This window comes from Trachypithecus francoisi, unplaced genomic scaffold (assembly GCF_009764315.1).
Source record: "Trachypithecus francoisi isolate TF-2019V2 unplaced genomic scaffold, Tfra_2.0 Lachesis_group16, whole genome shotgun sequence".
NCBI lineage: Eukaryota > Metazoa > Chordata > Mammalia > Primates > Cercopithecidae > Trachypithecus > Trachypithecus francoisi.
In genome coordinates, this window is record NW_022681461.1 from 40,508,738 (window position 1) to 40,533,047 (window position 24,310).

The following is a 24,310-nucleotide window of genomic DNA, read 5'->3' on the forward strand; positions in this document are numbered from 1 at the left end:
AAGATGTGTTTCACGTAAGTGGAAAATTAACACTTTTTTCCTTTGAATTGAACTGTTTTATTTTTAGCTGAATTAACAATGGTGTGTTGGTTTATATCTACCATCAAACTGTTTGTTTGCTATTTGAACTGCAGTTTAGAGTTTCATTTTTCTTCCATTTCTTTTTACATATTAATCAATGTATTTTATTGTTCCGTATATTTCAGTTAGATTAATTACATAAAAACTGTTTTTATATGTTCACATTAGGGATTGCAATATGCATCCTCAATTTATTACATTCTGATACAAATTATTATGTTCCACTTGCTCAATACACTAGTTCCTCAGAATCATTTATTTCTACTCATTCTCCTCCTGCTTTTGCATGACTGCTGTCAAATACAAACTTTTACTTATATTTTAGTTTGCATAGCTTATTTCTGTTACTGTTTTGTATTGTCATTTCTTATTTTACATTATTTACATATTTACTCTTTCCATTAAACTCCATTTCTTTCTGAATTTACGTGTTTTCTTCTGAGTTCATTTTCACTGTGCTTTCAATATTTGTTTTATTAAAACTATGCTAAAAGCAAAATTTCTGGGGTTTTTCAGTATGAAAACATATTTATTTTTCTATCACGATTAGAACTATGTTTTCAGTAGACATAAGCACTCTTAAAAATTTTATTGTATATACTAAGGTGTACAATATGATATATTGATATACATATATATATAGACAGAGAAAGGATTACTACAGTCAACCATGTTAACATAGCCATCATCTCACATAGCCATATATGTATGTATGTGTGTGGGTGTGTTTGTGTGTGTGTGTGTGTATAGTGGTAACAGCACCTAAAATCTTCTTTCTTAACATATTTCTAGTAGACAATAGTATTAACTATAGTTCTATTCTGTACATTAGATCTCTAAACTTATTTGTCCTACAGAACTGCAACTCTGTACTCTTTTTATCTGTATCTCTCCATCTCCCCACCCCCTACTCTGGTAATTACTGTTTTTTCTATTTTTATGTACTCAACTTTTTGATATTGTCATTGCATATTATAGTATCTTCATCCTTTTTGAAGCCTAATAATATTTCATCATATTTATAATGAGTTATGTGAATTTCTTATATATTTTGGATATTAACCTTCTATCAGATATATGATTCAAAAATATTTTCTCCCAATCCATAGACAGCTTTTTCATTTTCTTGGCTATTTCCTTTGCTGTGCAGAAGCTTTTTAGTTTGATGTAGTCCCACTTCCTTTTCTGCTTTTGTGGCCTTGTCTTTTGGTGTAACATCAAAAACAATCATTGCCAAAGCCAACATCAAGAAGTCTTTTCCCGGTGTTTTCCTCAAGGAATTTTATAGTTTCAGGTATTATGTTTAGGTCTTTAATCCATATTTAGTCTAATTTTGTGTATAGTGTAAGATAAAGGCCAATTTTATTCTATTGTACATGAATATCCAGTCTTTTAACACCATGTGTTTTAAAGGGTATATATGTTCAAACAATAGAAGTAGAGGGAATACTTCCAATTTCATTCTATGATGCCAGCATCATCCTGATACCAAATCCAGTCAAAACACCATGAGATAAGAAAATTGTATGTCAATATCTTTAAGGACTACAGTTGCAAAAATTTTCAATAAAAATCAGCAAACTGAATTAAGCAGATGTTTATCAAAAATATTAAACATTATATAAAATTGAATTCATCCCTAAGATGCAAGGTTGTTTTAATATATGTCAATCAATTAATGAGATACATCCTGTTAACAGAATGTAAAGATTAAAACCACATAATCATCTCAACAAATACATGAAAATAATTTGACAAAGGTCAATGGCCTTTCTTGAAAAAAGCTCTCAACAATGTAGGTATAGAAGGAAATTTCCTCAATATAACAAAGACCATTTATAAAAAGTGTACAACTAACATCACAATGAATGGGGAAAAACTAAAAGCTTTTCCCCTAAGATCAGGTACAAGGCAAGGATGGCCAATCTCACAATTTTCATTTGACATAGTACTAGAAGTGTTAGTAAGAACCATCAGACAAGGAAAGAAATAAAGGGCATCCAAACAGGAGAGGAAGAAGTAAAATTTTTCTTATTTACTGATAGCCTGATCCCATAAGTAGAAAACTCTAAAGATTCCTCATATATACAGACAAAAACTCATTAAAACTAGTAAATAAATATGGTAAAGTTGCAGGTTACAAAATCAAAACACAAAAATCAATCACATTTCTTTGCACCATTAAGTGTGAATATATTGATTTGATTTTTTTCAGCCCTCTTAATATATTATTCAATTTAGTCTACTCCTGTCAAAAAACACAAAACAAAAGAAACAGACAGAGAATAGTAAAAATCATTGACAAAATACATCCCACTTTACCTTTCTCCATTTCATAATCTTCCTTTATTCTTCTCTTTCACCAAACTATTATCTCATTTCCAAAGACATCTTCTCTATCCTTGCCTTTGCATCTTCACTCATTCCTTCCTTTACTTGCTAAAACCTTTATCAACATCTCTTCTTCACAACTTAGTATCTGTATCTTTTTTTCCTGAAAATATTGTTTGTTTATTTATTTATTTATTGAGACAGAGTCTCTCACTGTCACCTGGGCTGGAGTGCAATAGTGTGATCTTGGCTCACTATAACCTCCACTTCCCAGGTTCACGCAATTCTCCTGCCTCAGCCTCCCAAGTAGCTGGGATCACAGGTGCACACCACTACACCTGACTAATGTTTTGTATTTTTAGTAGAGACAGGGTTTCACTATGTTGGCCAGACTGGTCTTGAACTTCTGACCTCATGATCCACCCACCTTGGCCTCCCAAAGCGCTGGGATTACAGGTGTGAGCCACCACACCTGGCCAATATTGTCCTTTTATATATAGAATTCTCATTTCCCTTTAAAAGTGACTTGGGTGAAATGTCAATCAAGGTCATTGATCTCCTTTTCCCCAGAGATGATAACATAATCCAATCAAGTTCAAATAGACATTGTTGTTCTCATGGCATATAAATTGTGAGTTGAGTTTCCCAAAGAATGAGAATGATTATGCTTGATTCTCCCTGATGATGATACATCATAAAAATACTGTAATTGTCCTCATTACCTTGCTCTTCTCTATTTATTTTTAAAACTGATTCTTTTATATGTTACCTAGAAAAGTAAAAGGAATACATATTGCATTAGTGAGACTAAATATATTATTTAATTAAAGCCTGGATATAGCTGGAGTTTCTGTAAGAGAACAACCAAGAAGTTGGGTAGGGTTAAATCCATGACATTTGAAGAGTAGACGAAAGAAGACTTAGGATACCAAGATCAAAACTTAAAACTACTGTGTTCTAAAAAGGAGTTCTCTTCCACAAGTTTATGGAATTCATCCAAAGATAAAAGAAACAGTGACAGAATATAGGATTTTTAGTAATTATATTTATTTATTTTGTCATGAAAACAAATGTAAAGTTTCTGAACATGAGGCAGACTATTATTGTTACTTACAACAATAACTGTATTGGCTCCCCATACTCCATTCTCTTCTTTAGGGTAATGTAATGAGAACCAGATGGCTAGCCATGTGTTTATGAATGAGTATCTCCCATAGAAAAGGAACCAGAACATTATGAGTCTGGAGTTTATATAGAAACCGCTATAGGCCTACTCTCCCCCACTCATTAGAGTGGAAGAGGAAACTAATCTCCCCAATGTAAACAAATATTATTCATAAAGAAAAATAAATACCTAACATACAACTCTTTAGAATATAGATGACCGATCTCTGGTTTTATTAAATTTTAAAATGTAAACTTATGGTTTTGGGAGATGAGGAATCTCTACATATTTCCAGAGGTTTCTATTTATTCAATAGTCTGTTAAATTCAAAATCTTGTTCTTTAGCTGAGATGCCAGGTTTTTATGTTCAGAGAAATCCAACCATGCAGAAACATGAAAATGTTTTCTCTACAGTTGAGCGAAGAGTCACTGCTATCTTGCCACATATAAAAAATTAAATTTAGAGATTGGTTAAAGAGAGAATAAGTTGTCTTACGACATAATAAGTTATCTATTATAATACTCATTTAAACATACGGTCAAGTTGACCATTTAGAAGAGGTGTTACAATGGGAATTTAGGCATTCAACAAGTCGTTAGACTAGATGACTGTATCATCCAGACATGGCAGGAAACAGATGGCACACTTAAAAAGGGATATAGAAAACAGCTTAATGAATGAATTTTTTTGTAAAGCATGGTATGATGAAGGGAAGCTAAAAGAAGACAGTGGAGCATCCTGTGACTAGGAACAACAGGAACCATTACCACCGTAAAGTTGATATAAGGGGAGTGAGTGATTGCCAAAACTCTGAGAGCAGAGTCTGTTCCTCTGTGGGAAGGGCCACAAAACAGGAACTAGGGCCTTAAATGAAGAATATAGCCATTGCAACCTCCTGTGGACTGGTAGGTAGGATGCCGGGGAAACAAATACTTTGACATCTCTTTGATGTTACTTCTACCACCCAACCTCAATCTTCTGCTGGTACCTTCCATTTGTCAAATCCAACAGGAAAATAGAATGCAAGAGAATCCAGTCGACACTAGTCACAGAGGTCATTCACTCAGTGCACTCATCCTTATGGCAAGAAGGCATCTAATAAACCAGCAAATATCTAGCCCAGACACTTAAAAGTACATGTGAACTTACATGAAACTCAGAAGTCTCTGCTTCTGTGAAACGCTTATCCTATTCAATTATTTTAAGAAAAGTCACACAGCATGAAGGAAACACTTAAGGGCATACATGAACAGTTCCTGTATAGAAACAGATAAGTTTAAGTCAGGCATTAAATAAAAATTGACATAACTTGATGTCAAGGGTTAAATGAACCTCCACTAATGGAGAAAAGTAAGCTTTACTTGCTCCTGTGTTTTTTGACCCATGTACATTATCCTGAAATCATCAGGCTAGACCATGAGCCAATTTGCTTTCAAATCTTTTCTTCTTTCAGGCAGACACTGTAAGAGTCAAGGATCTGTACCATCTGGGCCAGATGAAAGGAGACCCAGTGCTGGGTGCCAACAGCATACTGATTACACTACGTTATGAAACATCTCACTCTTTCCCTCTGAGGCTTCACTGAAAAGACTTAACAGACAGTACCATATGTCAGTGAGAGCTGCAGTATCTAGTCAAGAGTTGGGAGAAGCAAGTGTTAAAGCTACTAATTCCTCGTGTTTTAGTTTCAAATCTGTACTCTACAAGTAATAGGGAGAGTTGAAATAAAAATGCTTTTATCTGTCACTTTTCATATCATTTAAAATTTTGACCGGCAGTCGATAGTAATGGAATCAAGATATTCAAAGCAATTTTATGCTTCCTTCTGTCATAAATTAAAATGTTTCATTAACTAAACAAATTCTCAATGGCATAAATCAACCCACACTAAGTAAATCATAGTGAGAACCAAAGTGTAATTCCATAAAAGTGATTAAGTGCTGGCAAGATACAGTGATATATATCATCTGAAGTAGAGAGACTGATTATTCAGTATCTGTATGTTGTATTTTAGACTGGCTAATTTCCTACATGTTAGGTATTTTCCTTGGAAATATTTAAGGAAAAACTATGTATCACATGAAATTTTATATTTTGGTTTTATTTTGGAATGTTTCTTATCGGAGCCTCTTCATTAGAGTATACTTTGAAATATGGCTAATGGGTGCTTCATGAATTTGAAACCCTATACTGTAAAATATGTTTACCCTAGGACGGAAATGACCTTGTCAGTAGAGTCAAATATTTCTAAAGTACAAGATTTATTCTTTCTGATGTTATGAACAATAGATTGCTTTCAATTATTCCTTTTAGAAACTCTTCTTTTGTCATCTGAATGAAGCATGGCAATTTTACAGATTGTATTTAATAGCTTTTAAGAAACATTGATGTAATTATTATATGGCTATAAAACAGACAATCAAACAATTATAAACAACTTACTTGTGCAATGCTCTGAGGATGTTTAGTTCTGATGTACTCAGACAACCCCACCACAAAAGCTACTACAACAAACTCTAATCTTGCTTCCATGTTTAACATCAACATTCTATTCTTCACAGAACAATGAAAGCAATCAAGTAAAAAGTGCCAATCAGGTCATAGTACTCACCAGCTCAAAACCTTCTAGTGATTTTCCATCAAAATTAACACGAGACACAGAATCTTCACAATTTCTGCAAGACCCTTCATCATTTTGTCACTACCCCAGTCTCATGCTTTCCTACTGTTTCAGCTCATTGTGCTTCTTTTATGCAGTCTTCATTCCTGTTTTTCAAACCCATCAAAATGGCCCTCATAACCCTTACCAGCCTAACTCACACTTGATATGCTTCTTTCTCATAGATACTCACATTGCTATCTCCCCTGACCCACTGCAATTTCTGTTGAAATATCATCTTCTTAGACAGTTCTTAACCATTTTACCTAAATTATTAGCCTCTGTCACACCTGATATCTCAATATCCTTACCAAGCTTCTTCACTTTTATGTGTTTTATGGGTAGTTTCATATATATATGTGTATGCATGTATATATGTGTGTGTGTATATGTTTATGTATATGTACGTGTATGCAGAATTATATATGATTTGTTTGGTATCTGTCTCCACTATTGGGATATAAGTTCTATGTAAGCAGTTTTATTTATTCATGGCATAAATGGGGTCATTCACTTACCAAGAGTTCACTAAATTTTTATAAAATTAATGCATATAAAACTTCAAATTACATATACTGACATGATAGTCTGTTTTATTTGTTATATTCCAATAGATGCCATTTGTAAGATAATATCACTAACTGGGAGGTAATGACAGTTGGATCTTTATTCTCGAATACATTATATAGCTCTGCCCTCATACCTGGGCAAGTGAAGCTCCTGTTCCAAGACCCATCCCTCCATGGACTCTGTACTTCAGAGAGACTCCTTCAAAGTTTTCAAAAAAATCATTTTAAGATCTGAGCTTGTGGCCAGCAGTGCCACGTAGTTGGAGTGCCCCAGGCTAAACCTAGGTGTACTGATGATTAGTACCCTTTGATGCCTGAGACTAGCCATCTAGGAAGCCCAGTCAGAAATCTGCATGGGCCCCAGTTACCTTCTCTTATCATTGGCTTGCTTTCTATCTCTTAACTATCCCCCAACCCCTACATGTGGCATTGATCCGATGCCTTAAGGAACCCTGGCACTGCTGCTTCTGAGGCTGTTCTAGGGCCTTGTTGTTAGGTCCTATTTCTGTGAGGATGGCCAAGCAAGAAGTATTACTTTTGTAGAAATGTGTAGAACTGAACTGCCATAATATTGCGGATCCACTCTCTTTTGGTCACCTTCTCAATTTAGGCTCAGAACATATTCAGAGATAAGAGATACCAACACGTGACTGCCAACCTTTGAGATTGAGCTGCTGTGTGGGCTGTTGGATTGGCTCTCAGATCTCTGTGTTCCAGATGTAGTGGTACCTCCACACTTGTATTTTAGAGTAGTAGAGGTGACAGCAAGCATAATTTGTCCTATAATTCTAGTACCGGGTCATCACGTTTCCCCCTTCACAAACACCTCCCTCCTCTAAAACTTCTGAGACCTTTGCTTCATCAATCAACATAGGTTTTATTTATTTATTTATTTATTTATTTATTTATTTATTTATTGCAGGTTTTTTTTTTGCCTTAGGCCAAGGTGATGACATCATGATCTCCTAGGTTGGTCTTACACCATGCTGGATGAGAGATGGATACTTTTTGCTTGAATTTTACCACTCTTCTCACTTTGCCTATGGGCTTTGCCTGTGCTGATTGCAGTTTATGGGAGGCCCGTACAGTCAAAGTTGGAAGTGATCACATTCTAGCAATGCAGTCATCATCAGGACCCAAAGAATGAATTCAAGAAATGACAAAGTTGAAAAATGTTTTAGTTTAACTTTATTCTATAATGTTCAGAGCAGCGAATTCATATGATTAACAAATGCACTGTCTTTCACATTTTCCTGCATTGTCTGTGAAATATTTGCCTCTGTGGTCATGAGCAAAGCATAGAAACAACTTTTGAAAGACTCATTGGAACTCAGTATTCACTCATGTTACAAGGAACGATGCAAAGTCATGAGTAATGATGTAGCCATCATTAAGTAAAAGGATTTAGGGAACTTCAGAGTTACAGTACTGAAGAAGACCTATGGATTGAGAAAATTCATGGAGCATCGTGGTGAAGGCAGTAGTTCTGGAAAGGCTACTTGAGATAAGACAGGTGCTAAAGCTGAACCAGCTGATGAGTATGAACCACTATTCCAAGAATCTGTTTAAAATTCAGTCTTTTAGTCATGATAAATTAAAATTATCTTTGTGATAAAACATCCATGATGTTTTAGTAGAGATGGATTCCAAAGAGTCATGGATTGTGAACATTAACAACTTTGCTACAGTTTTCTCATGGTGGGATATATGAACTTAGCTAGAAATAGCATATTTGATTATAAAGCACATGGATACATGATCTCTTGATATCAAAGGGAAGAGATGATAACTTGGCCCTGCAAAGTGTTGTTTCAGGTTCACTGTTTGGACAGCAAATAAGTATGTGCATACCTCATCTTTTACTCAAAATTCTAAGTCTGTTAGTATGCTTCATGTAGGCTAATGGATTTAATAATGTGTTTTTAAATCATTTTGTTTGTATAGACAAGGTCCTTTAAGTATTTGCAGGGTCCCCTAAACTGTAGAGACATCCTTGGTGCTAAACTCTGCCTTTAAAATAAAAATAGGCCTGCTAAGCCCTGTATCCCTTTTTAATGATAAGATGTACAAGGTGCAATAACTTGATCTTTACCTTAAAGGGTAAGTGCAAGACACTGGGACTCTATAAACTTCACCAATGTATCAGGGCCCTAAACATTTGTAGGACTTTTTTCTTAAACTCGGGCAAGATGTGCATCACATGAGTATTAGGTTTACTTGCCACTTACTTTTCATAGGTATTATTAGAATTAACATCAATATACTGCGCCAACATGATCTTCTGCAGATGTCAAAACCCTCATGCTCATTGCGGATCATATTGTGATAAGGAGTGGGAGAGTTAATATAGCTCTGGAAACCATGAATATATACTATTGTATTTTCTAAAAGGACAATGGGTTTTTATTCACTTCATTGCTGGTGACTGGAAAAAAAAATTCAAATAAATGACCATATAATAAACATAAAAGAATATTTTGAAATTTTCCAATAAATACATGATATCATACACAGCAATGGGAATTGGTGCTACAACCTGGTTATGTTTACAACAGTGCATTGACCTCTACCATAATCCAATTTGTTTTTGCAGAAACTATACAAACCAACTGAAGAGAAACATGAAGTATCCTATTATTCCTGCAATCTAAAGACTTGGAATGTAACCCTAATCTCTACAATTTTACCAGAAATGTGGTATTGCTTCTGACAAAGTCTCCTGACTAGTGTGTGTGTGTGTGTGTGTGTGTGTGTGTGTGTGTGTGTAGGTGGGTGAGGAGTTGGTGAAACTGGTTCAAGGACTTTCATTTTACACTTCCTACAATAATGGACATTCTGGCCGGGTGCGGTGGCTCAAGCCTGTAATCCCAGCACTTTGGGAGGCCGAGACGGGTGGATCACGAGGTCAGGAGATCGAGACCATCCTGGTCTACACGGTGAAACCCCGTCTCTACTAAAAAATACAAAAAACTAGCCGGGCGAGATGGCGGGCGCCTGTAGTCCCAGCTACTCGGGAGGCTGAGGCAGGAGAATGGCGTAAACCCGGGAGGCGGAGCTTGCAGTGAGCCGAGATCGCGCCACTGCACTCCAGCCTGGGCGACAGAGCGAGACTCCGTCTCAAAAAAAAAAAAAAAAAAAAAAATGGACATTCTTTCATAGGTCAGAGAACCAAATTTGAGGGTTCAGTCACCATTTATCTATAACCATTCCAATTATGCAGTCAGGGATCAGAGAAAATACCGTAAGGTGTGTGCATAGATGCTTTTGGCTCACTGTAAAATGGATATGAGTCAGGACTCCATCTATATCCTGTATTCCATAATACCCCAACCTAATAAACTAGTCATAATGATACTTTAAAGCCCATGACATAAGTAATAGTTTAAACCATGATTCTAACAACCTTCAAATTATCTCAGTCTTTTCTTTTCACTGATTTTCTTTTATTCTCATAAATGACTACAGGTCCCTTTGGGAAATATTTCAAGGAATATTTATTTCATATATTTTTAGTGATAGTCCAAGACTTTTAAAAGACATATTAGCATACATAATCAATGAATTATGAAACTTACAGGCATAGAAAGGGGTTAAAAGCTGCTGCTTTGTTACTGTGGCAACAGATACAAGCCTTTGCCCACAAGCCCTTGATTTTTCTTTTTTCTGGTCATGCAGGTCAGAATGTATCATTGTTGATTGCACATCCAGTGTTTCCCTAAGAACATCATGGTCTCTGCTCAACTTCATAGGTTCTGGCAGGTCACATGCCCACCAGTTACCTATTTACTGTTGCTCTCTATAATGGTAATTAAATATACCTTGAGGCTGATTGATAATTGCTGCCCCCTAGCCCCCAAGAGGCCAGAATCTTATAATCTCCATTGATCTAAGGGTCCTAGTTCCATGCAAAAATCTTTTGTCAATCCTGGACTCTGAGAACAGTCACCATGGAGCTACTCAAGAATGCTGATGCCCCCATAAATATTTTCCTTAGTGAAGAGAAGGCTTTCTTGTCTCTTCACAGGACAATCTGACAGATTATCTGGTCATACATGATAAATATGTTTATATTTGTGTGCCTCCTGACCCATTCTTCAATACACCGTAAGTACAATCCGACATGTCTATTTAGTTACTGTACTCTGTCATCATGTTCAAACTTTAAAGAGCAACCCAAGCAAAGTTTTAGAATTGGCTCCTGATTTATTTGGCAGGGCATTAAATTCTAAGGCACAAGATGAGATTTATCTCATGTTAATAATTATTCACTATCCAGGCTCATATTCTACCCACATCCTCCATTTCAATATTCTCAAAATCCAAACTTACCCATATTTCACTGTTTCTGCTATTACTTATTAACTAGCTGCTACATCTCTTTTTTTCCATGTGTGCCCCATTCAGACTATGCAGAAAGCTAATATTGCTTATTATCTAGAGGCAATGTGAGAAGTCAGGAGGGGACATTTTGGAGAAAAAGCATTATCACCATAAGAAATCTCCATATGTGATTTTTTTGCATAGTCTCCAGGCAGAGATATCTCCCCTCTAGGAAAAGTGAGATTACTTCCACTAGTAATCCAAGTACTGTTCAGCAGAATCCGTTTTCAGGCATATGCACCCAAATGATCCCATCCCTGTTTTCAGGGTTTACATTCTTCCCCATCAAGTCATGATTTTCTGAAATAGGAATCCTATCAAGGCAATACATTCAGCTTCCTTTGTAATTTTGCTGCCTTTCAAATTAAATTCTTGGCTAGATTATCAACACAGTCTTCACTGTAGCTGCAGAAGATGAAGATCTCTTTAAAACACTGTCCTGCAGTCCTGCAGTCCTTCACACTTTCACAGCATGCACATAATATGGGAATGGCTAACTTGTACCTCTTAGCTTGTTTTAAAGAAGGTTTTTAACCATTTTAATAGCCATTAGCAAATCTGAACCACTGACATTCTTTTATTATCATCTTCCCATTGCCTTCAAATGCTGCAGAGCTTCACACAAGTCCATTTCTTCTATTCTTTCACATCTCCTAATCCAAAATGGTGGGACAGATTATTAATTGTTGTTTTATGGCATCCCGGGAGTTAGTAGTACCCACGTACTGCTAGTAATGGGGTTTTTGTGGCCATTTGATCAGTGCGTGATCTAGTTCTAAATCCCATCCCGAGGGTTGCCTTCTAGCACCTCTTCCACAACTGCAGGTACTAGTGGGCAGATTCTAAAAACAAAGCATTAGACAAGAGTTTATAAATGGTAGTTTATCTGGAAGGTGATCTTTGGAAGCAGAGATGAGGGAAGTAGGAGAGTGACAGGGAAAAGTGAAGAAAAATATAAAATTTATTACTAAGATATCCCTGCTATGGACAACTGCATCTAAATCCTACTCGGGGTCTTCTGTGTTATCCTGTGAAGTACATCTTTGAATAAACTCTATGGATATATATAGGGAGGCTGAAACATTTAAGCCTCCACTTTCTACCTCACTGGTTAAAGGATAACTACCCCCATGCTCTTCTTTGGGCCTGTATATGAGATAAGAAAACACCTACGGCCTTGGAAACAGGAAAAAAAAAGAATAAGCTGGAATGTTGTCAAACCCAGCTACAGATCAAGTGAGCTGAGGAAATGTTGTTTGTAGAATCACCAATACACGCGACAAGGCCCAAGTAGTTTTATATGAAAAAAACTTGCAAACGTATAACTAACAAATAATCCTCATTTTGCACAAAATATTTCAAAGAGGTAAAAAGGTATAGGTACAAAATCTATTTTGTAGAGCTGATACAACTTTTCAAACAAGAAAGAATAAGAATAGAAAGTTCTGTATTAATTTTGTTTGTGAACGCAGATAAAAAATTCTAAAGAAAACATTGACAAATTTAATTTGGCCATGTATTAAAAAGGTAATATCTACTGACCAGGTATACATTATCATAGAACTTCAGGAAAGTTTCAACATTTTAATAAAATCTATCAACATATCTCAACATACTAATAAAATGAAAGTCCAAATAATCATCCTAACAGATGCAGAAAAATTATGTAATAGAATATAATACACATTCACAATGAAAATCTGCTTAGTAAATTAAAAACAGAAGATAACTCATTTAATATGGTAAAGATACATGACAGAAATCTCAAAGAAAATATAGCCTAGGTTGATATTTTAAAAATATTTCCTTTAAGGACAAAGGTAACTATTATAACCTCTATTTATTTAATATTTTACTTGAAGTTCTAGGTGCAACATCAATTATAAATAGGAATAGGTAGATAAATTATGAAGAAAAACACACATTTTATCTCTCATTTGCAAACACTATAGTTATTTGCATGACAAATCCAAGGGATTTCATAAACTGTGAGAATGAATTAGTTAATTCATTAGGGTTGTATATTTGTTTGTCAGTGTATAAAATTAAAACCACTGGTATTATTCATGAATGACCAATTAGAAAATGGAAGACACCGGCCGGGCGCGGTGGCTCAAGTCTGTAATCCCAGCACTTTGGGAGGCCGAGACGGGCGGATCATGAGGTCAGGAGATCGAGACCCTCCTGGCTAATACAGTGAAACCCCGTCTCTACTAAAAATACAAAAACTAGCCGGGCGAGGTGGCGGGCGCCTGTAGTCCCAGCTACTCGGGAGGCTGAAGCAGGAGAATGGCGTAAACCCGGGAGGCGGAGCTTGCAGTGAGCTGAGATCCGGCCACTGCACTCCAGCCTGGGCGACAGAGCAAGACTCCGCCTCAAAAAAAAAAAAAAAAAAAAAAAAAAAAAAAAAAAGAAAATGGAAGACACCAAAAAAAAAAAAAAGCCATTTCTAATAACATGGAAACCTATATGAAGTACATTTAATAAATATGCATAGGAGCTTTATAAAGTCATTGTAAAATACTATTTAAAAATATGAGTAACTTAAAAATAAACCTGAATAAATGGAATATTGAGACACATTGATGAAAGAGAAGATTCAATTTTCTAATGATGTCAGCTTTCCTCAAATTATTCAATAAATTTATTGCAAATTTAATTAATAACCCAAAATGATCTTTGAGGCACTAAGCAATTATTCTAAAACTCATATGGAAATTAAAAACTTAATAAAGAAATACAAATAGATAGACATAAGGGGATTACATAACATATCAACATGAAGCATAAAACTATAGTGTGATTTGAAATATACACCCATAAAACTATGGACAGGGTGGAGAGGCAGAAATGAGACAAAGCCTATAAAGTAACTTACTGCATTACATGGGCAACATTACAAATTAATGGGTAATAATAAACTATTTAAGAAACGGCATTTGGATAATCAAATCTCAGTATTACAAAATGACAACAGATCTCTACTTCAGACTCTACTAAAGTGCAACTTCTGGATATAAAAAAGACAGAAACTGAGGAAAAATATGAGAGGTTGTTTTGACTTCAGGTAAATAAAAAGCATGATAATAGATTTGATTCATTAAAATTAATTTTCACAGAACATGGGGTGTCATAGACGACATTAAAGACCAGCCAAGATTGGAAGACAGTGTTGCAACACAGATAATTGACAAATGTTTAACATACAGAATTCAAAAAATTTACAATTTGATAAAGAAAAGCTAAATAAAATGGGCAAAACATATGAAAGTGATGGCAGCGATGGCCCGTCTGGAGCAGCTGCTGCAAGGATACGAGCTTCAGCAGGAAAGGGATGACCAGGGCTGCATTCTCCCCAAGGATGTTCTTGGTCAGAGAGCCATGAACAGGCAAGAGCCCTGCCCCATACTGAGTTGGTGGGGCAGGCACCCATGCTCCCACGCTCAGCCACAGCCACCCAGCTGTGGCTCCAGATCCCTGTATATCAGTGCTCTTGGGGGTCTGGGAAGACCTTTGCCCCACAGACTTGAAACTGTCTGCTCCTGTTCCCTGGCTCTCCATCTCCCAGCACCCACTCCAGGGCAGAACAAGGTTGTGGCTGAGTCCAGTTGCCATCGTGACCAGGCCAGGTGTGCATGCATTTGGGGTGGTGCTGACATGCCAGCCCCTGATGCGTCAGCTCCCCCTGGATTTTGGATGCCTACGAGCAAGGGAGGGAGGCTGAAGGGGGTCTGAGGGTGGCTTGGTGCAGGCTTATAGGCACCCCTCAGCACAAACTGCCTGGGCACCACAGACAGCATGTTGATGGTGGCAAGAGGCAGACAGAATCCTGGACAGAAAGGGGTGGGTTTCAGATGAAACCCCACCTTCAAGCTAGGAATGGTCTGAAGCCTGGGGGCCAGGCTGCCAGTTCTGAGTGGAGGCTGTGACCCAGAATGAGAAGTTATGGGGATTTTTCTGGGCCTGCCCATGGCCACTCATGGACCAATCAGCAGTATGTCCTCCCTTCTGAGCCCATAAATCCCTAGCCTCAGCTAGACTTAAACAGATGTCGGAACTACTAGCTGCAGGAAGGAGCTACCAACTTGGGTTTCCTTGAATTGTTCGGACAACCTGCTTGTAGAAAGGAGCTACCCACTCTGGGTATGAGTTGTTCTGTCACCCAGAAAAGCTCCTCTCTGCCTTGCTCAACCTCCAATTGCCTGTACACCTCACTCTTCCTGGACTTGGAACAAGAACTTGGGACCTGCTGTATGACAGAACTGAAAGAACAGTAACACCAACAGCACTGAAACATGCACCCACTTGCCACATTGCAGGAAATTAGAATAAGAGAAGAGCTACAGTCCTTTGGGGAGCCCAGAAGTAGGGGCTCCCCAAGCCAGGGCTGTGACACCTTCTTTGGGGCTCTGCATATCCTAGTTTCCAAGTGCCACTGTATTCCCCTCATTCGGACATGGGTGCCTGCAGTGGAAGCTGCTTGTGGTACATCTGATCCAGCTGCAGCTTTGCATGGAGTCAGAGCCTGTGCTGGTGCCTGGAGCTGCCCCTCTCCCACCGACAGCAGCAGCTGGCATGCCTAGCTGTGTGGAGTGGCCAGACTCCACACTTGCTCCACTCCACACCTGGTTCACTGTTGGCAGGCGTGGAATACAGGATGGTAGTGTGAGCCGAGCATGCTGCCAGACCAAGTGGGCATAATGAGCCCAGTAGGCCCAAGCAAAAACTCAGGCAGACGTGCCGCTGGCCACAGAGGATTCCAGCTGGAAAAGTGACACCCTAAGGGTCTCATGACAAAAAGCATGACACAAAAGAGGAAACTTGAGTAGCTAACAGCATAGGAAAAAATACTCATAAGTTTTAGTTATCAGTGATTAAATGATATGAAAAAGAATGTTATGAAAACCAAAGAAACCACAATATTATGCCACTTTATATTGGTAAGAAATTTATAAAATCCTGGTGGGAATTAGTAAAATAATTTACTGTACACTAAAATTCCTAAATTCCAAATGTAAGTGAAAGGAACAACCATAAAAAAACTTCTGTTCACATACAGCAGAATACATGTCGAACTGAAAGAACAGTAACACAAACAGCACTGAAATATGCACCCAGGAACTGTGGAAGTATTTTTTCTCTCTCTTTCTCTTTATTTTTATTTTCTTATAATGAGGGCACTTTACATGAGATCTACGCTCTTAACAGACTTTTGAGTGCACAATACAGTATTGTCAATTAGAGCAACAACGTTATACAGCAGATATCTAAAAATTATCTAGCATACCTGAAACTGTATATACTTTGATTGGCAACTCCGTTTCCCTCTTCTTCCAGATTCAATGATTTTGACTATTTTAGGTACCTCACATAAGTAAAATCATACAGTATATGTACTGTTACTGGCTGATTTCTCCTAGAATAATGTCTTCCAGGTTCATTTACACCATTGCATATTGCAGTATTTTCGTTTTTTAAAGCTGAACAATATTCTGTGGGATGTATATAGATTTTCTTTATGCACTCATTAATCATTGGTCATTTAGGTTGTTTTCACATCTTGGCTATTGTCAGTAGTGCTGCCATCAACATAAAAATGCTAATATATCCTCAAACCCTGATTTCTATTCTTTTGGGTAAATACCCAGAAATGAGAGAGCTTCAAAATGTGGTAGTATTATTTTTAGTTTTCTGAAGAACCTCTATACTGTTCTCCACAGCAGCTGTGCCATTTTGCGTTTCTGCTAACAATGTAAAAGGTTCCAATGTCTGCACATTCTTGCCAACACTCATTCTTTCATTTGTTTTTGTTTTTTTTTAAATAATAGGCATCCTACAATATGTGATGTGATATTGTGATTTTAATTTGTATTTCTTTAATCATTAGTGACATTTAGTATCTTTTTGGACATTTAATCCCATATGTATGTTCTTTTGGGGGGAAAATGTCTTATTTCAGTTCTTAACCCATTTTAATAGAGTTACTAGTTTTCTCTTGTTGTTGTTTTGTTGTTGAGTTGTTTGAGTTTCTCAGACATTTTGGAAATTAGCCCCCAGTCAGATATATGATTTCTAAAATTGTTCTACCAATCTATAGGTTGGCTTTTCATTTTGTTGATTGCTTCCTTTGCTGTGAAGAAGCTTTTTAAGTTTGATGTAGCCCCGCTGGTGTATTTTCACTTTTGTTGCCTGTCCTTTTGTGCTCTATTTATGAGATTATTGCGAAGAATAATGTAATGAATAATTTTCTCTATAATTTCTTCTACGAGTTTTGCAGTTTTAGGTCATACATTCAAGTCTGTAGTCCATTTTGAGTTCGTATTTGTGCACAGTATAAGATAAAAATTCAATTTCATTTTTTTCACATGACTATCTGGTTTTTCCAACATTGTTGTTGAAAAGTCTAATCACTTCCTGACATGTATTCTTGGCATTTTATCAAAGAACAGTTGTCCATATACTCATGGATTTATTTCTGCACACTCTATTTGCTTCTATTAGTCTATATGTCTGTTTTGACGCCAGTACGATACTGTTTTAGTAATTGTAGGTCTTCTCTTATTCTCGTTTCCAGCAGTGTGGCAAGTGGGGGCATGTTTCAGTGCTGTTTGTGTTACCATTCTTTCAGTCTGTGTAACTCTTCTTTCAATTCTGCCATATAGCAGGTCTTTATAAATCAGGAAGTGTGATGTCTCCCTAGTTTAGTTCTTTTTCAATAGTGTTTTGGCTACTTTGGGTTCTTTGTGATTCCAGATAAACTTTAGAATTGTGTTTTTACTTTCTGTTAAAAATTCCATTGGGATTGTGATGAGGATTGCAATTTATAAATTGCCATTGGATAGTATGAACATTTTGTCAATATTTTGTCTTCCAATTAATGAACATGGAATGTGTTTCCATTCATTTCTGTCTTCTTTAGTTTCTGTCACCAATATTTTGTACTTTTCAGTGTGTAAGTCTTTCAATTCTACATTACGGTTCTTCGGAAGAACAGCACCAATAGAATATATGTATATATAAAAGGGAGTCAATTAAGGAGAATTGGCTCATGCAATTACAAAGAAAAGTCCTACGATAGGCCATCTACAAGTTGGGGAAAGAGAGAAGCTAGTAGTGTGGCTGAGTCCAACTCCCAAAGCTTCAAAACCAGGGAAGCTGACATTGCAGCTCTCAGTCTGAGGCAGAAGGTCCAAGAGCCCCTGAGAAGCCACGAGTACAAGAGTCCAGAAGCTGAAGAACCTGGGGTCTGAAGTTCAAGGGCATGAGGAGATGAAGCAAGTGTCTGGGATGGGAAGAGAGAGAGCCAGAAAACTCAGCAAGTAATTTTATTCCCTCTTGTTCTTCCTGCTTTGTTTCAAATGTATTAGCAGTGAACCGGATTATGTCCATCCATACTAAGGGTGGGTCTTCCTCTCCCAGGCCACTGACTCAAATATCAATTTCTGGAAACACTCACACAGACACTCCCAGAAACAATACTTTAGCAGCCATCTAGCCATCCCTCAATCCAGTCAAGTTGACACTTAATATTAACCAGCACAACTTCACTGCTTGTCAACTTGGAATCTATAAACACCTCCTTAAATTATACTTAATCTCCAAATAAAGACAGTAACAATTTTGTAATTTCATCTAACATAATAAAACTACCATTTGTACAACTGAAAATCCACTAATCTTTAACATAACAAGTGTTACATAAAATTAGCAACACTTAAATGCTGATATGAAGTCAATACATCTTTTTTTTTTTTTTTTATTTTTTTTACTGCAAGCTCCGCCTCCCGGGTTTACGCCATTCTCCTGCCTCAGCCTCCCGAGTAGCTGGGACTACAGGCGCCCGCCTCGTCGCCCGGCTAATTTTTTGTATTTTTAAGTAGAGACAGGGTTTCACCGTATTAGCCAGGATGGTCTCGATCTCCTGACCTCGTGATCCACCCGTCTCGGCCTCCCAAAGTGCTGGGATTACAGGCTTGAGCCACCGCGCCCGGCCGAAGTCAATACATCTTATGTTACATGATAAGGGAATGAGAAAGGAAATAAAACAAAGACGATTGCATAATACAGGTGTATGTATGCACAATCATATTCTTAGCAAAGTAATGAGGAAATAATCATGACAAAAACAGTCCTCATTCCTGTTACAGGTCATGTGGTCATCACTGGTATTGACAGCTACCTTCTTCTATTACTCATCCTGTATTCTCTTTGCTTTCAGGAAGCACCTCAGGTGGTTGTGGTTTCTTACTTGGTGAAGTGACCCAAACTTTCATTTCTGAAGGGTCTGGGCCATTTTTAGTCCTGCCTAGACTGGTTGTTGTAGTTTCCCACTGACCTTAATTACTGGGCAGTGTAGTTCTAAGAGATGCTCTATGGGATCTCCTATATTCCAGATATACTCTTCCTTACCTGCATTGTGGAGTAGTAGTCTGATTTTATGTTGATAATCCAAGTCAATCACCCCAGCCAACACCAAAACTCCCTTCTTAGCCTGTTGACTTAGTGGCAGGTGGAGACCCAAGTGGCAAGGTGGCATTCTTAACTTTCAGTTCAATGGAATCATTGTTGTGTCTCCTATTGACAGCATTTCTCCCTCTGGAACTAAGTCCTCTAGGCCAGCCATAATGTCGTGGGAACAGGAAGCAAAAATTTTGCCAGTGGGTCACTTTGGATAATGAGTGGTACCACTTCCACTTCTATGTCTTGATTCCTTGACCGACTAATCCTGGCTATGAGAGAAGTAGTACCATATATTGGATGCTGATTCATAGCATATATACCCTTCTGAAGAACTTTGCTGCTGCCCTACAAAGAATTATCACCTAGTTGGCACTGTAACCGTGATTTCAAAAGACCATTGCACTTTTCCCTTAATGCAGCTGCTTCAGGATGATGGGCAACATGGTAAGGCCAGTGAATGCAATGAGCACAAGCCTTTGCTACACTTCTTTGTCTGTGAAGTAAATTCCTTGGTGAGAAGCAATGCTGTGTGTAATACCATGGAGATGGATGAGGCATTCTGCGAGTTCAAGTGTGGTGGTCTTGGCAGAAGCATTGCATTCAGGAAAAGCAAACTCATATTGAAAGTAAGTGTCTATTCCAGTATGGACAAACTGCTACCCATTTCATGATGGAAATCATCTGAAGTAATCAACCTACCATCAGCTAGCTGGTGGATCACCCTGATAAATGGTGCCATATTGAGGACTCAGTGTTTCTCTCCACTGTTAGACTGGGCACTCAGCAGTGGTGGTAGCCAGGTCAGACTTGGTGATTTGCAGTCCATGTTGCTAAGCTCATTCATAGCCTCCATTCTTTCTACCATGACCACTTTATTAATGAGCCCAGGGGTGGCTGAGTAAAGGGGCTATGTGGTGTTCAGATTACAGAACAGGTCATCCTATCCACTTGATTATTATAATCCCCCTCTGCTGAGGTCACACTTTTGTGAGCATTAACATGACACACAAAGAGCTTCACATTTTTTTGACCACTCAGAGTGGTTCATTTACATACCTCCTCACCAAATTTATTTGTTGCCAAGTATCCAATCACGTTCCTTTCAAGATTCTGGTCACCCAGCCAAATAATTGGGTACAGCCTGTGAATCAGTATATAATTACGCATCTGGCCATTTCTTTTTCCAAGCATTGTTCAAAGTTGTGCTCACTGGAAAGATTTCCCTTCACCACCCTCCTTCATGGATGTCCCAGAAAAGTCCGGTAGTGCTGCAGCTGTCCACTTTCGGGTGGTGCCTGCATATCGTGCAGAACCATCTGTAAACCAGGGCCTAGTATTCTCTTCCTGTAAACTTCAAGTTCCTCATATGGAACTCCCTATGAGGTCATAGGTGCAGGCTTGGAGACAGAAGGCAGGGTAGCATGACTGGGGATCCTGGGCATTTGGGCCACTTCCTTATGTAACTTACTTGTGCCTTCAGGACTTGCTCAAGACTGATCATGTGTACGCCACTTCCATTTGATAATGGAATGCTACTATGCACATCCAACTTTATGGCTAGATGGGTCAGAAACACGCAGTTCATACTATGAAGTTCAGATTGCATGATAACTTGATGACTCATAGTCAAATGGTCACTTTCTATCAAGGGCAGTGGCAGGTCATGACCTGTCTCTCAAAAGACTAGTTATCTGCAGAAGATGGTAGGAGCTTGCTCCAAAACCCTAAAGGCCTTTATTGTGACTCATTTACAGGGCCCTACCAAAGGCTCCAAACAACCTCCATATCTGCTGTTTGGGCACCTCAAGTACCATTGGATCTGCTGGGTCATATGGCACAAGTGGCAGAGTAGCCTGGACCTGTTGCAGTGCCTTCTTCTGTTCTGGGAATAACAGTCTTTTTTTTTTTTTTTTAATTTAATTTAAGTTCTAGGATACATGTGCAGAACATGCAGGTTTGTTACATAGGTATACACATTTCATGGTGGTTTACTGCACTCATCAACCCGTCATCTACATTATCTATTTCTCCTAATGCTATCCCACCCAACAGGCCCCAGTGTGTGACGGTCCCCTCCCTGTGTCCATGTGTTCTCATTGTTCAACTCCCACTTATGAGTGAGAATATATGGTGTTTGGTTTCCTTTTTTTTTTTTTTTTTTTTTGAGGCGGAGTCTCGCTCTGTCGCCCGGACTGGAGTGCAGTGGCCGGATCTCAGCTCACTGCAAGCTCCGCCTCCCGGGTTTTTACGCCATTCTGTGTTAGCCAGGATGGTCTCGATCTCCTGACCTCGTGATCCGCCCGTCTCGGCCTCCCAAAGTGCTGGGATTACAGGCTTGAGCCACCGCGCCCGGCCGGTGTTTGGTTTTCTGTTACTGTGTTAGTTTGCTGAGAATTATAGTTTCAAGCTTCATTCACAATCCTGCAAAGGACACGAACTCATCTTTTTTTGTGGCTGCCTAGTATTCCATGGTATAGATTTGCCGCATTTTCTTTATCCAGTCTATCACTGATGGGCATTCGAGTTGGTTCCAAGTCTTCGCTATCGTGAACACTACCACAATAAACATATGTGTGCATATGTCTTTGTAGTAGAATGATTTATAATCCTTTGGGTATATACCCAGTAATGGGATTGCTGGGTCAAATGGTATTTCTGTTTCTAGATCCTTCAGGAATCACAGAAGGAGATGAATTAACAGCCTTTTGGATCGCTCAATAAATAGACCAGAGTACCACACCCAAGTGAGGGATATATTGCCTGCAAAACAAAATTCAAATAGACTGATTTGGTTTGGCTTTGTATCCCTACAGAGCCTTGAATTGTACTCCCATAAATCTCATCTTGAATTGTACTCCCATAATTCCCACGTGTTAGGGGAGGGACCTGGTGGGAGATAATTGGATCATGGGAGTGGTTTCCCACCTATTGTCCTCATAGTAGTGAATAAGTCTCATGAGATGTGATGGTTTTATCAGGGTTTCTGCTTTTCTGTCTTCCTCATTCTGTCTTTGCCTGGTGCTGTCCATGTAAGACAGGACTTGCTCCTCCTTGCTTTCCACCATGATTGTGAGCCTTCCCCATCTACGTGGAACTGTAAATCCAATTAAACCTCTTTCTTTTGTAAATTGTCCAGTTTCAATCATGTCTTTACCAGCAGCATAAAAATGGACTAATACATAGATCTGCTAGACTAATATATAGATCCCCTTTCTTGGTTGTAGGGGGGACCAAATTCAACAACTTATATCCTTTACCTTAGAAGGAATATTTTGACAAGCCCCATACTACTGGATCCTAGAAATTTCACTTAGGTAAAAGAGTCTGAATTTTAGTCTGGTTTATTTCCCACTGCCTACATGAAAAGGTCTCACCAATAAGTACAGAGTGGTATATCCCTGAGGTAGGATAGTGAAGGTATATTTCTGGCCTTGTCAGCTGAAGGCAAATTGCTTCTGGTGGGCCTTATGGACAGGTATGTAGAAAAAGGCATTTGCCAGATCAACAGCTGCATGCCAGGTACCAGGAGATGTGCTAGTGTGCTCAAACAATGAAATCACATCTGGTACTGCAGTCACCATTTGGTTAAGCTTACAGTAATCCATTGTCATTCTCCAAGATCCATCTGTCTTCTGCACAAGCAAAACAGAAGCATTAAATGGCGATGTGGTGGGGGATCATCATCCCTGCATCTTTCAAGTCCTTCATGGTGGTACTAACCTGCAATCCCTCCAGGGTTGCAATATTGCTTTAGATTTACTATTTTTTTAGGTAGGGGCAGGTCTAATGGCTTCCATTTGTCCTTTCCCACCATAATAGCTCTCACCCCACAGGTCAAGGAACAAATGTGGCATTCTGCCAGATGCTAAGTGTGTGTATTCCAATTATTCATTCTGGTAGTGGGAAAATAACCATAGCATGGATCTGGGGACACACTGTAAGTTGGACCAGAGATAAAACACCTGTAATTATCTCAACTCCATAAGCCCCTACACTAACTGGAAGACCACAATGACATTTTGGGTGCCCTGTTATCAATGCCAGTTCAGAGTCAAGGTCCAGTAGTCCCTGAAAGGTCTGATTATTTCCTGTTCTCGAAGCACATTTATCCTGATAAAAGGCTGGAGGAAGAATGGGGGAAAGGTTAACAGTATAAATTATTGTTAGTACAAAGGATTCCTTCCTAAAGGAGACCTGGCCTCTCCTTTATTCAAGTCCTTCTGGTTCTGGCATCCTGGTTCTGTAAATTGGCTCAAATCTGGAAATTGATTGAAGAGTCCCAAGATTCTGGTTTTATAATTCAAATTAGACTCTTGTTCAGTTGCCCTGGAAGGTTCCTGCTTATACAGTTCAAATAAGAATATAGTAGGCTTCCTATCAACTTTGCTTCTAGGAACACAGTGATTAATTAGCCATTGCCACAGTTTTACATGAATCAGACTATTCTGATTGTTGGTTTGTCTCTGCTGTCCATTTCAGTAACTACACTCATCTTGCCTTTGACAGCTGAGTGCCTCCACCTGGCCCCTGCCACCTTGGGATCCAATTATTCTCATTTCATTTAAGTTTTTCAATTGAGTGCACTTCCCACTGTAAGATGTAGCATACAGAGAAGAGCAATCACAGAGTTCTTTAAGGATGCTCCCCTCACAGATCTATTTCAC

General features: G+C 38.4%; 1 long non-coding RNA gene across 1 annotated transcript; it reads right to left on the bottom strand.

Moving 5' to 3' along the window:
- Positions 1 to 3,843: 3,843 nt before the first annotated feature.
- Positions 3,844 to 20,964, bottom strand: LOC117099341. The gene is made up of 3 exons (XR_004443774.1): positions 20,703 to 20,964; positions 4,728 to 4,834; positions 3,844 to 4,009 (listed from the first exon to the last, which is right to left on the bottom strand). It is a non-coding gene; the product is annotated as an uncharacterized LOC117099341 (long non-coding RNA).
- Between the last annotated feature and the right edge of the window lie 3,346 nt (positions 20,965 to 24,310).